Source organism: Chiloscyllium plagiosum, unplaced genomic scaffold, assembly GCF_037043375.1.
Source record: "Chiloscyllium plagiosum isolate Xiang-an unplaced genomic scaffold, Cpla_swu_hap1 HiC_scaffold_12, whole genome shotgun sequence".
In the NCBI taxonomy this organism is placed as follows: domain Eukaryota; kingdom Metazoa; phylum Chordata; class Chondrichthyes; order Orectolobiformes; family Hemiscylliidae; genus Chiloscyllium; species Chiloscyllium plagiosum.
In genome coordinates this window covers 13,246,173-13,261,197 of record NW_028270150.1, presented here as the reverse complement: position 1 = coordinate 13,261,197, position 15,025 = coordinate 13,246,173, and the positions used below count along the sequence as shown (strand labels likewise).

Below are 15,025 nucleotides of genomic sequence, written 5' to 3'. Positions count from 1 at the left end.
TTTCTCTCTTTTCCTTGGAAAGACTGTAACACTGAACCTGAAACTTTATTTATTTATTTTTCCAGCTTATACTGAGGATTTTGTACGTAGGCACGTTTGTATCAAAGATGGAAATGTGAATGATGACACTATAACCTTACACTGGAATCCTGTACTCCTGTACTCGAGTACATGTGACAATAAAACCGAATTCTAATGCTAAAAGAAAAGAACTGCTTTAATCCCTCCTGCCTGCTCATGCCAAACATTATGTCAAAGGCAATGTAACAGTTGGGTCAGCTGGTTTGACCATGTTCATGCGCCTATTGGTTATCCTATTAAAAGATAAAGGATAGGAAGCCATTCTCACCACCTGGGTTGGGGGTAACATATATAAAATCCCACCCCCTCAGAGGGTTGATTGCCAAATGCTTGGCCTGACCAAACACTGAGAAGGGCTATTCCTGAAGAAGGGCTCATGCCCAAAACGTCGATCTCCTGCTCCTTGGATGCTGCCTGGCCTGCTGCGCTTTTCCAGCAACACATTTTCAGCAAACACTGAGAAGCCCTTACAACAACAGAACCTGCTGGAAAACCTCAGCAGGCCTGATAGCATCAGTGGAGAGAAATCAGAGTTAATGTTTCGGGGCAGAACTGAGCTCCATCTGTTTCTGATTTCTGTTTCTGATTTACAGCATCCACAGTCCTTTCCGTTTTTACTGAGAATCCCTTTTTAAAAAAAAATTATTTGTTCATGAGGTGTGGGTGGTCACTGGCTTGTCCAGCGTTCATTGACCATCCCAGACGACACTTAAGAGTCAACCATGCTGCTGTGTGACTGGAGTCACATGTAGGCCAGACCAGATAAAAGTAGCAGATTTCCTTCCTCTAAAACGAACCAGATGCTTTTTCTTTAAAAAAATTAACAATCAATATTAACCAGAATTGGATTGGTTTTATTTAAATTCCAAATTGAATTTCAAACATCCACCATGGAACCCCTTTCCTCAGATATTATGCTGGGGTTCTGGGTTGCTAGTCTAATAACATTACCACTACACCATCTACTTCTCTGTCACTGCAAAAAAATCAACAATGGCATCTTGTCTTGCATATCCTATGCTGAGATAAGTTTTGAAAAGCAACACTTTGCTAAATATTCAAATACGAAGGCAACTTGGTCCTTTTCTCTGGGAAGGAAAATGAATCACATCTTTGTATATTGAGGTCACTCACCGTCAGTCTGTTGCCTCAGGAAACAGTAACCAAAGCGACAACCGAGAGCTGTTCAACATCTGACAGGACAGCACTGCTGGACAAGACAAGAGAAATGAGGTCAGCTAAGTTTTGAGATGTGGAACTGTGACAGATGCTACAGCGGGTCCAACTCAAGTCTTTGCAAGTGAAGGTGTGATAACAAACCAAAATAACCAACAGCTCACGTGCAGTACAGCAATATGGATACCACAAATCAACCACAGGTTCTTAATTAATACGGGGGTCAAACGTTATGGGGAGAAGGCAGGAGAATAGGGTTGAGAAACGTATCAGCCACAATCAAAGGACAGAGATGAGGAGGATCTTCTTTTCCCAGAGTGTAGTGAATCTATGGAATTCTCTGCCGAAGGAGGCGGTAGAGGCAGCTTCATTAAATATATTCAAACACAGTCGGATGAGTTTTTGCATGATGGGGCAATTAAGGATAATGCAGGTAGGAGGAGCTGAGACGATGAATGGTTGGCAATCCTCATACAACCTTCAGATGGGTTTTGGATCAGGACGAGACCTACAACTTCAAACATCAAACAGCCATGATCTTAATGAATGGTGGAGCAGGCTCGATGGACCAAATAGCCTACTCCTGCTTCTATTACTATGAAAGTATGAAATAGTGGAGCAGACTCGATGGAATAAGTGGTCTCATTCTGCTCCTGCATCTTATGGTCTATGTTCATGGGACTGAGGATGAAAAGGACTGTTAGAAAACAGAGGAGCCCATTCTGTTCCTCAATCTCAGACTGATTAAGTTTAATTAAGCCATAGCTGATCTGTACCTAACCTCCCAAGTTCCATTTCACTTGACACTCATCACTGAAGAGTACCAATGTTGGTCTTCAAAGCTCCAATTGTAGGCCCATCGTGTTTTGAGGGAAAAAAATTTCAGTTGTTCACGAGGCTTGCACTGTCTTGAAGGCACAAGATGAATAATCAATCTAATTGAGGGACTGGAGATGATTAGCATTAGAAACAGAGAAAATAAGAGCAGGAGGAGGCCATTCATCCCTTTGAGTCTGCTCCACCATTCAATGTGATCATGGTTGATCATCCAACTCAGTTGCTTTCTCCCCAGTCCATTTGATCTCTATGCCACTAACAATTATACCTAACTCCTTCTTGAAAACATTCACTTTTGGCCTCAACCACTTTCTGTGGTAGAGAATTCCACAGACTTCCCACTCTCTGGGTGAAGAAATCTTTCCTCACTTCAGTCCTAAATGATCTATCGCATATCCTTAATCTGTGACCCCTGGTTCAGGACTCTCTGGTCAGTGGGGACAACCTTCCTGTGTTTAACCTTTCTTGTCCTGTTAGGGTTTCATCAGTTTCTGACATCCCCATTTTTTATTCTGAACTGTGTTCTTATTTCCCAATCTCAGAGAGAGGATGGTGATGTTGTGGTAATGTCACTGGGCTAGTAATCCAGAACTCCAGCCTAATGTCTTGGGAATGTAAGATTTGAATCTCACCATAGCAGACAGCGACAGTTGAACTTAATAACAACTAGGAACTAAAAGCTCATCTAATGGTGACCATGTATCCACTGATCCACAGTATTCCTAAACAATTAACATACTTTATATAAATACACTACATGCTCTTGTCTCATGACATTAGCTATTGAAATATTTTGCTGCAAGCTGAACAAATGCAGGGGTTTGGGAATGCGCAATATTTCTGAAGGCCCAAAATAGCCTCTGTGTTCACAGAAAATGTGGCTACGATTCGTGTTTTTGACATTTGGCTGAGTCTTCACACTTATAAAGTCTGGAACCTGAATGTAAACCAAATACCACAAGCTTTTTTTTTTAAATAGCAGGTCTGTTTTTTAAATAGAAGTCAGCTTTTCATTTTAAATAGAAGCCTGTTGTTCCCAAAAAGGAGCTTATTTTTCCCATTCCGGACATTTTGCTGGGCAGTTTTGGGCAGTGGAAGGTTTTTAAAATGCGTAAAGAGATTTTGACCATCAGTGAGGACGGTTGCAGAATTGAAGCAGCAATCTCAGGCTGGCTCTTCCTCAAGACCAGAGTTACCAAATCTGGTTGGACTTGTCTCTTGAGGCTTCGTCAATGGCTTCCTGCCTCCACTTACTCCACCCAGTCAACCTGCTAACATAATTAATAAAATACCACACTCAAGAGAAAAAAAAACATACAAGACATTTTTTATGTCCCTGTGAGTTTTCTGTATATGTTTAATTGCAGTGTTATTCAGTAAATTAATCTTTAATTCCTGAAGACCCCAGGACAATCTTGAATGGTTGGCAATCCTCATACAACCTTCAGATGGGTTTTGGATCAGGACAAGACCTACAACTTCAAACATCACTATTGTGGTGTCCCAAAGATTTCCGAAACCTTTACTCTTCCGACCACAATGTGGTGTGTCTGTATGCTTTGTGTGTTTGTTTATACCTAGTGTGCATACATATATGGCTCCTGGTGTATCTATGTGAATGTGTATGCTTGAGTACATAAGAGCAATGGTAGACAGTAAAGAGCCACCATCCAGCCTGACACACACAACTCAATGCCTCGTGGATCACTACATATGTTCACTGCCCCCCAAAGCTTTATATAATGTTTACATGACCAGTTTATCCAGTACACAATTACTTCAAAATTCTTTGAGCAGCTGCATCCCACTTCACCCGCCACATGCAGTGCTTTTCACTCACAGAGACTGTGTGGTATGTACTAGACTAGTGGGTGACCACACATGCACGCAGCTTAACAGGAACATTGCTCACAATTTCTGTGTGATCTCCTGGGAGAGCAGAAAATTCAGAAAAGAATTTGGAGAAGAGATAAAGAATGTGGAAACTCCTCTCCCATTCCTTTAGGCAATAAACCTTTGGTCTTTGCATCTTCTATGGTAACACATTAGTAAACAACACAAACGTTGGTTCAGTCCGAATGGTGGATCACTTCACTCTGCATTTTTGTACCCAGTGAAGTCATATTGGTTTCAACTTATTGTCCCATATACATGTTTAAGCAACCTCTGGAAATTATCTTGGTACTGAATCCTGACATTCTCAAGGTGACATTATTGGATATTGCCGACTGTCTCCACTTGAAAAAGGAATAGTTATTAAAAACTAAACTTGCAAAGAAAATAACTGCCTGTTAATGAGAAAATATTCCAGCAAATGCAGAGACCTGAAAGATATACTGTGTTTTGCAAATCTCCGGATCTGACTGATCAGTCGATGTCACTCAACTCTTTGCTTCACACAAAACTGGCACCTCGCCTGGTTTCTCCCAATTATTTTTAACAACTTGCTGGAGTCACCCATTAATTACCCATTAAGTTCATGCCAAAAAGTTAAAGCTTGTAATTAAGAGCGTTAGTACTCTTTTACTGACATGATAATCATTAATGGAATTCCAATCAAACTTTCCAATCCACAAACCCAACAATTTAAATGGTTTGTTTTTGTTCATGCTTGTACAGAGCAAGTTATTCTTAGAGAACTTTAAAAAGTTACATTTTCAATAATTTTTCTTACTTTTCTCTTTTTTCTCTCAATTCAGTCTTACATTCCATCTCCTTATTTTCTTTGCTGTCCCAAAATCACCTCTGATTTCCCTCACCTTCCCTATTGTTCTTCGTCTTTACTTCTCATTGATTAACGAGATGGACTACTTCGATTACCACTCACCAAACTGCAATTTCTCCTGTTATTCTCTCGGTGCCTCTATCAGTTTGCATTTTCACAATGTTATTGTGGAAAAGCAATTAGAGCCAAAGAGTTTTGGAAAATAACAAACTCACATGACCCTCTCCAAACTGGGTCAGAATGTCCAACGCAATAATTATCATATCAACACAGACAGCATTACAACCCAGATTTACTCTTAATCCACAACAACTGACATTATTATAAACAGGCATATTGATCTGTCCGTGGCCTGCAGATCTAACAGGTTCAACAGCCTTTCGTCACTGCCTTGTTTCCTTACAAGAGGGGCAGTAGTCAACAAGGCTTCAGTGCTACAGAAAAATATAGCCAGAAGGACAAAGCTGACTTAGTGAGAACTATCAATCTTTAGACACCATTTGGAGATATTTTTAGTCAACCTGTCCAGAGATGTTATGACATATTCTTGGAGAAGATGGGACCAGAATCCAAGCCTTCTGACCCAGAGATTGGGACGTTACCACTACACTACAAGTGCCCCCAGGCATCATAAATGTACATAAGGTACTGCATTCTATATACAACCAAAGTAAAGGAGGATATCATTGGATCAAAATCCTGGAACTCCCTCCTTAATGGCATTTTCAATGAACTTACACCAAAAGAATTGCAGCAATTCAAAAAGGCAGCTCACCACCACCTTCTCAAGAGCAACGAGGAGAGCCAACAGGCGCTGGCCTTGCCAGTAACACTCATACCTCACAAGTAATTTCTTTTAAAAAATGATAAGTACCAGAAACAAGGAAGCTCTTCCAGTGCATGAGGATCAGCTGATGTATCCTTCTTACATTTCCAGCAACTGCGATTCTAAAACAAAAACAGAAATGGCTGGAGAAACTCAGCAAGTCTGGCAGCATCTATGGATCGTAAGTAGCATTAAAATTTCAGGTCCAGGTGATCCTTCTGGAGTCCTGAAGAAGAGTCATTGGACCCAAACTCTGCTTTCTCTCTAAAAATGCTGCCAGACCTCGAGTTCCTCGAGCAATTTCTGTTAGTGTATCCTTCTTTAAAGTTCTCTCATTTTCATTTGTGGCCACGTAACCTGTGATTTTTATGAGTATTTCCCATTACAACTATGGAAGCAAGGCAATCCCAGCATGCATAACTGTCAGGACAGCCATCTATTAGAATTACAGTATATATTTTAATAGAGAAAATTTACTGTAAAACTTAATGTGGTGATCACTCCTTCTCCAAAGGCAATTTATTCAATATGCGCAGTCTTTTTCAGAGCAAAACTTTAAATGCACTAGGTGGCCTTACTACTGGAGCAACACCAAAATAAGCTGTTACTGTGATATTCACTTCCTGATCTTTCAATGCATCTCCATTCTCTACAAAAACAGTTAGGACAGTAATGTATTGTCCACCACTTTCCTGGATAGATACAGTTGCACCAAATTAAAAGCAGCTCAGCACAATAGAGTCATACAGTCAGAGTCTTACAGCATGGAGGCAGGCCCTTTCGACCAAACTGATCCACGCCGACCAAAATGTCCATCCACACTCATCCCATTTCCCTGCACTTGGCTAATATCGCTGATGAGGGAGCAGCCCCATATTCCTCTGGGATTATGGCAACCTTACTGTATGTTTCAATTTAATCGTCCTTCTAAATTCTAGAAAGTATACTCAATTTTCTCAACGCATCTTCACAGGAACCTGTCTATTGAACACTCACTGTGCTGTCTGTAATGCAAGTTTATCCATTTCATAGTTAAAAATCACAACACCAGGTTATAGCCCAACAGATTTATTCAGGAGCATTCAGAGCGCTGCTCCTTCATCATGAAGAAGGAGCTGATGAACCACCTGATGGAGGAGCATTGCTCCAAAAGCTTGTACTTCCAAATAAACCTGTTGGACTATAGCCTGGTGATTTTTAACTTTGTCCAGCCCAGTCCAACTCCAGCTCCTCCACACCATCCTTTTTATAAGCAGAGAGCTCACTGCACTCCTGGTATGGTCTCACCAAAACCCTGTATAATTGCAGATCCGGTGGCTATAGATTGAAACACCTCCTGAACACAGAGCAGAAGATTATATGAACAGAGTGGATGTTTGGGCTAAGAGACAGAAGAAGGGTTCCAGTGGTGAGAAATTAGAATTATATGAATAGATTTCTTCCTTTAATCTAGATAAGGCTAACATGAACATGGGAATGGGCATAGGCCATTCAACCACTCTGGCCTGTTCCACCATTCAATGAGATCAAGGTTAATCTGTGTCCTAAATCCACAAACCTACCTTTGGCCCATATCCATCAATACTTTCACTTAACAAAACTTTAGCTGTCTCAGATTTAAAATTAACAACCAATTTACCATCAACTGCCATTTGTGGAAGAGAATTCCAAGCATCTACCGTCCTTTCTGTGTAGAAGTGCTTCCTAACATCTCTCCTGAACGGTCCTGCCCTAATTCGCAGACTATGCCTCCTTGTTCCAGAAACCCCAACCAGTTTGTCTTCATCGACCCTGTCTTTTCCTGTTAATACCTTGAAGATGTCGACCACAATTCCCCTGCAGCTTCTAAATTCTGGAGAAAACAGGCCTAATTTGCATAACTTCTCCTCATAACTTAAAACTATGCTGAAAAATTAATGTATCCTTCCTGTGTGGTGCCCCAATCTACTCACACTACTCCAAGTGGAATCTTACCAGAGATTGATAGAAATGTTCAAAATTTACACAGGGCCTAGTCAGATTAAGTGAAGAGGAACTATTTGCAATGGCTGAAGGTACAGTAATGAGAGGGCACAGATTTAAGACAATTGGCAAAAGAAGCAGAGGTACTGTGAACAGAAGGAGTTTTATGCAATGAGTAGTTTGGATTTGGAATGTACTGCCTGATAGGACAGTGGATATGATTCAACACTAGTCTTCAAAAGGGAATTAGATATATGTTTGAAGCATCAAGAATTACAGGGAGATGGGAAAAGAATGAGTGGACTAACTGGCTTTCTTTTTGCAATATTCAGTGCACATTTGATGGGCCAAATGGCCTCTATCCTTCTTTACTTTAATATTTTTCCATAAATCCCAATAGTTATTCTAATGGAAATTCTCTTCCACTTGATCTCAGGCAACGAGAAGTTCAAGAGCCACAATGTTGTGGGATCACCACAAATTTCACTTGCCTCTCCCCTGGCTGAGCAATCACCTTCTACCCCAACTTGAAAATACATCGACCTTCCTTCATCGTGCTTGCATCAAAATCCTACATCGTTAGACCACGAATGACAGCTGTTCAAGAAGACTAGACTGTCCCATCTCAAGATGTCTACAGATGGACATGTAAATGCAGTCCTCACCAGAGATGGCGACACCAGAACGATTGGTAATGAAGAAAACCTTTCTCCTTTACAAAGACAACAGGCATCTTTCTGTGAAAAGTCTCAGGCCACGTCTAAGTTGCTCCAATACACAACACAGCTAACAAAAAAAAATTACAAGGATTCTTATCATCTGAAACAGTTTAGAGTTTCAGTTTTTAGGCTTGTCTTATCCACAAGAGCCCCAAAACCAACTTCCTCAGCCCTTCCTCACAAGTTAAATTCCTGATGTCCAGAATGAAATACAAAGAAAACTGAGTTTTTTTAACTGCATTATCTCAGAGGATTAATCAAGTCAGACAGGAAATTTGTTTTGTTAAAGCCCTGGTTATGAAACAGGAAACAGAACTGAACAGAATCGAGGGGAATTCCTGGACCATTTCCTGAACTGTGCTCAGTGAAGCATGGAACGATAATTCCAATCCTGAAACCTTCAATTATTTTCTTACATTCCAGACGTATAAGAGGTAATTTATATTTGTTGACCTTTGAGCTCCTGGTCCTGAAAAACTGCCCTTGTATTCAAAACTTTCCAAGACATTACCTGCTGTCTATTTCTGTAATATGTTTCAGGTCTAAAACTGTCCAAGAAATATGCATTCCACCAATTCTAGCAATGTCTCCACCTCCAATTTTACTTGTCTCACCAATCATGGCCCTGCCATTGGCCACCTAAACATTAAACTCCGGCACGCCCTTCATGCACATTTGTTGCACACTAATGCCAGGTGCACAACATCTCCAAAAAAGAGAGAATTTAATCATCGCCCCATGACATTCAATGGTGTTACCATTACTGAACCTCCCATTACCAACATCCTGAGGCTACCATTGACAAGAAACTGAACAGGACTCACCAAATGAATACTGTGGCTACAAGAGCAGGTTAGAGGCTAAAAATACTGCAGTAATTCACTCCCTCACTCTGCAAAGCCTGTCCACCATCAACAAGGCGGAAGTCAGGAGTGTGATGGAATACTCCCCACTTGCCTGGGTGGGTGCAATTACAACAGCACTCAAGAAGCTTGCCGCCATCCAGGACAAAGCATCCCACTTGATTGGTATCACATCCACAAACATCCACTCCCTCCACCACTGATGCTCAGTAGCAGCAGTGTGTACTATCTACAAAATGCACTGCAGAAATTCACCAAAATTCCTTAGATAGCCTTTGGCAAACTCAACCACTTCAATCTAGAAGGACAAAAGTAGCAGATACATAGGAATACAACCACCTGCAAGTTCCCTTTCAAACAAACCCTTCCTCATCCCAGTCCCAAATGGCTTGTTCCTTATTAAGGGACTATGTACCCTCATTCTTTATCAATGTCATCCCAGTCTCCTCAATCTCTCCTTAGAGGTCAGTCACTCCATCCAAAGAATTGGTCACATGCAAGTGCTGCATACCCTCTGTTCCTCCCTATACTCCCAAAGCTATACACAATACTCTAAGTGAGGTCTCACTAAGGTTGTATCAACCAAAGCAAGATGTCTTTACTCATTCTCAAATCCTCTCGCTAAATGTTGATTGTTTTGCTGATTGCTTTCTGCACCTGCATGCTAGTTTTTAGCGACAAGGATACCAGCTTCCTTTGGACATGGGTGAGGGCCCATGGTTGAAAAATGTGTTGCTGGAAAAGTGCAGCAGGTCAGGTAGCATCCAAGGAGCAGGAGAATCAACGTTTCGGGCATAAGTTCTTCTTCAGGAGGTGAGCCACTGGCATGGATTGAGGATTGCCTCTCTGACAGAAGGCAGAGAGTTGGGATAAAAGGCTCTTTTTTGGAGTGGCAACCGGTGACAAGTGGGGCCCCACAGGGTTCAAGGTTGGGGCCGCAGCTGTTCACTTTATATATTAATGATCTGGACGAAGGGACAGGGGGCATTCTGGCGAAGTTTGCCGATGATACAAAGTTAGGTGGACAGGCAGGTAGTACTCAGGAGGTAGGGAGACTGCAGAAAGATTTAGATAGACAGTTTTGGAGGGTGGTCCAGGAAATGGCTGATGAAATTCAATGTGAGCAAATGTGACATCTTGCACTTGGCAAAAAAGAATACAGGCATGAGCTATTTTCTAAACGGTGAGAAAATTCATAAAGCCAAAGTACAAAGTCCAGGATTATCTAAAGGTTAATTTGCAGGTTGAGTCCGTGATTAAGAAAGCGAATGTAATGTTGTCATTTATCTCAAGAGAGTTGGAATATAAAAGCAGCAATGTGCTTCTGAGACTTTATAAAGCTCTGGTTAGGCCCCATTTAGAATGCTGTGTCCAATTTTGGGCCCAACACCTCAGGAAGGACATACTGGCACTGGAGCATGTCCAGCGGAGATTCACACGGATGATCCATGGAATGGTAGACCTAACATGTGATGAACGGCTGAGGATCCTGGGATTGAATTCATTGGAGTTTAGAATGTTGAGGAGAGATCTAATAGCAACTTACAAAATAATACATGGCTTAGAAAGGGTGGACGCTGGGAAGTTGTTTCCATTACGCTAAGAGTCTCGGACCCATGGGCACAGCCTTAGAATTAGAGGGGGTCAATTTAGAACGGAAAGGAGGAGACACATCTTCAGCCAGAGAGTGGTGGGCCTGTGGAATTCATTGCCATGGAGCAGAGTGGAGGCCGGGATGTTAAATGTCTTCAAGGCAGAGATTGATAAATTCTTGATCTTGCAAGGAGTTAAGGGCAAAGGGGAGAGTCTGGGTAAGTGGAGTTAAAATGCCCATCAGCCATGATTAAATGGCGGAATGCACTCAAAGGGCCGAACAGCCTTACTTCCACTCCTATATCTTATGGTTTTATGGTCTTAACACTTCCCAATCTCCACCCATTTAAGGAATTCAAGACTCTCAAAATTGCTTTTACTCAGACTCCAATGGGTCATATGGCTTCCTCTAAAGTAATCAGTCCATAAATGCTCATTATTATTCCTATCCCAGACTCAGAAATTCCTGGCGAGAGGACGCTGGGAAATGGCAACTCCTTTTGACATCATACCGGATGTCAACAAGGGCTCTTTAAATCATAGAAACTGCCTTTACTTCAGCACAAATTATTCAGATCAGGTGAAAACCCAAGTAGCAATATCTCTCAATACATATCATTCTTTTGTATTCATTCACAGGGTGGGAGTGCTGCCGGGAAAGCAAGCATTCAATACCTTCTCTCAGTGTACTTTGGAAGGTACAGTGAGCTCTTGAGTACAACAGAATTGCTTGCCCTTGAATGATCAAATGTAATACTGTACCAACTGGAGTCACACATAGACTGGGTAATGAAAGCAGATTTCCTTCCCCAAGCTCATTCAGGAATCTAATTAAGCAGTCCAGTAGATCCATGACCATTAAAGATATTTTCTAAATCAATTTGTTCAGAGATGTTATTATACACCTCCAGATCAGACAGGACTTCAACCTGGGCCTCCTGGCTCAGAGGTAGGGACACTACCACTGCATTACATGAGGCCTATGATCATTACTTACAATATTGGGGTTTTTTTTTTAAGGTTTATGGAATAAAGTAAATTTTTCACATTCCATGGATTCAAAGTTCCAAGATCATTAGCTCAGGTCTATGGATTGCAAATCCAATATCATAACCACTAAGCTACTGTTTGCAAATAATAGCATTGAAAACAACAGAGAAAAACGTGCCTTCATCTCTCACCTTGGGCATCTCTCTCTCTCTCTCTCTTTTCCTCTGAGTGTGGCTGATTTCCTAAATGGAAAGTATGTTATTAATTATCCAATGGTGGTCAGGTTTGGAAGGATACAATGGCCTTGGAAGGAGTGCATTGTTAGATTTAGCAGAATGAGAAATGCAAGGGTGAAGCTATGGAGGAGAGATTACACAAATTAGAACTGTAATCCTTGACATTTAGAAGGTCACGGGATGACTTGAGCAAAGTTTTCAACAAATGAGTCAGCAGAGAGAAACTATTTCCCCTTGTTGGGGAGTTAGGCAGCATTTGAAAATTAAAGCCAGGTCTTTTAGCAATGAAACTAGGAAACACACAGACTGTAAAACACATGAACAAACATGGACCATTGAGTCCATCAAGGCTGCACCTCCATTCAATGAGATCATGGTTGATCTGATAATCCTCAACTTAATTTTCCTGTCTTTTCCCCCAAACCATTCATTCCCTTAGGTATCAAATGTTGGAATTCTGATCCAAAAAAAAAAAATTGATGCCAATTCAGTTGTAAATATTAAGTCTGAAACTGCTGCATTTTGGGAAAGCAAATCTTAGCAGGACTTATACACTTAATGGTAAGGTCTTAGGGAGTGTTGCTGAACAAACAGACCTTGGAGTGCAGGTTCATAGCTCCTTGAAAGTGGAATTGCAGGTAGATAGGAGACTGAAGGCGGCGTTTGGTATGCTTTCCTTTATTGGTCAGAGTATTGAGTACAGGAGTTGGGAGGTCATGTTGCGGCTGTACAGGACATTGGTTAGACCACTGTTAGAATATTGCGTGCAATTCTGGTCTCCTTCCTATTGGAAAGATGTTGTGAAACTTGAAAAGGTTCCGAAAAGATTTACAAGCATGTTGCCAGGGTTGGAGACTCTGAGCTACAGGGAGAGGCTGAACAGGCTGGGGCTGTTTTCCCTGGAGCATAGGAGGCTGAGGGGTGACCTTAGAGGTTTACAAAATTATGAGGGGCATGGATAGGATAAATAGACAAAGTTTTTTCCCTGGGGTATGGGAGTCCGGAACTAGAGGGTATAGGTTTAGGGTGAGAGGGGAAAGATATAAAAGAGACCTAAGGAGCAACATTTTCATGCAGAGGGTGGTACGTGTATGGAATGAGCTGCCAGAGGATGTGGTGGAGGCTGGTACAATTGCAACATTTAAGAGGCATTTGGATGGGTATATGAATAGGAAGGGTTTGGAGGGGTAGGGGCCGGGTGCTGGCAGGTGGGACTAGATTGGGTTGGGATGTCTGATCGGCATGGACGGGTTGGACCGAAGGGTCTGTTTCCATGCTGTACATCTCTATGACTCTATGACTCTATGTGTCTTCCTCTGGAACGTGGGGTAGAGGTGAGTTTTTGGATTTAGATTACAGATCCGTCACATTTTCATTGAAAGGGGAAACCATTTTGAGGGGATAAATAGCCTCCTCTGGTGCCTGGAAAACTTTCTTATTTTTAACCTTCTGCTTGTATTCCGGTCATCTAAAGTGCACAAACTGAGCCACCCCACAAAGATACAATTAATCTTCCTCACTAATGAGCGATTGTTTTGGAATTGGTACTGACTGCCATGTCTGAAGCTGCATCTACTTATTTGTCTCCCCCACTCTGACTTTGTCTTTTGCTGACAGTTCTGTCATTGAAGGGAACCTCAATGCTGGTCTACATGAAGAATTTTATTTTGGGACTTATCCGCCAGGTATTCTTCAAGTAATTTGGAAATGGTTCAACAGCTGGAATCACAAAGGTTTGCAGCACACAATCCCGTTTATCCCTGTTGTTCTGCAAGTGGCCCTTGCTCGGGCAATTTCATTGCCTTTCTTTGTACACATAACCCACTTGACTTGCTGTGCTTCAGATACTCTTCTCTGAAAAGATAAAATGATCTCTAGCTTAACTTTTACCTGTTGAAAAATATCCTAACTCCAAGCAAACATCTTTCATTAATCTGTGGCAAATTTTACTTTTTTAAAAATTCACTCATGAAATGCAGACATCGTTGGCTGGGCCAGCATTTATTGCGCATCCCCAGTTGCCCTTTAGATAAATTGATTTCTCATCACAGAGCTTTCAATCAGAGGAAATAGTCCCTCCCCACTGAGTCTTATAAACCCTTCAAAATACTCAATCAAACCTCAATGTTGAAAGGGGAAATGAATTAGGATGGCCATACAAACACAAACACTGGCACAGAATGCGTTTGTCCGAAAGGCCTGTCACTTTGTGCCATAAATTTCAATGTAATCCTTTATAAATCACTCTTAGGCCTACTATACTGCAGCAGGAGTAGCCTTACAGAGTTTCAAGGCTTGACTCGTAACTTAAGATTCTTATCTCTGGTACTAACAATGCAGACAGTATACACTCCACGGTTTCTTCATTCTTGTTGCAAAGCTCTCACAGCTGGGGGGAACTTAGCATGCAACTGCACCAATACAATCAGATAGAACTCCCCTTCCCCAGCATTCTGTGCAGTCCTTCCCTATACTCAACAGTTCAAAGTCAATTTACCAGCCCGTCCCTCCAACTCACTAAAATAAATGCCTGCTTCTCCCTTTCACATGACCACACTGACTGGCAATGACATTGCAAAGATATGAACAGAAGGCAGCCATTAAGCCCCTTGAGTCTGTTCTGCTCTTCAATTAGATCTCGGTTGATCTGTACCTTGACTCTATTTACCTCCTTTGCTCCAAATCCCTGGTTACACCTTGTTCAAGATACACCTACCAATCTCAGCTGTGAAAGCCACTATTGTCTCCCAGCATCCACAGATGAAATTTACACTCATTTTCATATTGAAAAAGTGCTTCTAGACCTCTTCATAAATCCGGTTTTAATGTTATGTCTCCACCTTCTGAATTCTTTGAGTAGAGGAAATAATTTCATAATATCTACTGTATCAAATTTTAACATTTTAACTATCTCCAGTAAATCATCCCTTGACTTTCTATACTCAGTGACAAGTTTATGAAACTGGTCTCTAGAATTTAACCCTCTTACTCCAGGATATGATTCTATCAATTCTGTA

General features: G+C 41.4%; 1 long non-coding RNA gene across 9 annotated transcripts in view; it reads right to left on the bottom strand.

Annotated features, from left to right (window-relative positions):
- LOC122555422 (uncharacterized) overlaps positions 1–15,025 on the bottom strand; it is a 331,724-nt gene that overhangs the window by 143,712 nt on the left and 172,987 nt on the right. For 7 of the 9 annotated variants that reach the window (XR_015758781.1, XR_006313264.2, XR_015758782.1 and 4 more), the window contains one exon: positions 1,216–1,291. This is a non-coding gene — a long non-coding RNA (uncharacterized LOC122555422). The remainder of the gene's footprint in view (positions 1–1,215; positions 1,292–15,025) is intronic. The other 2 variants (XR_006313266.2, XR_006313265.2) reach the window with 1 other exon arrangement.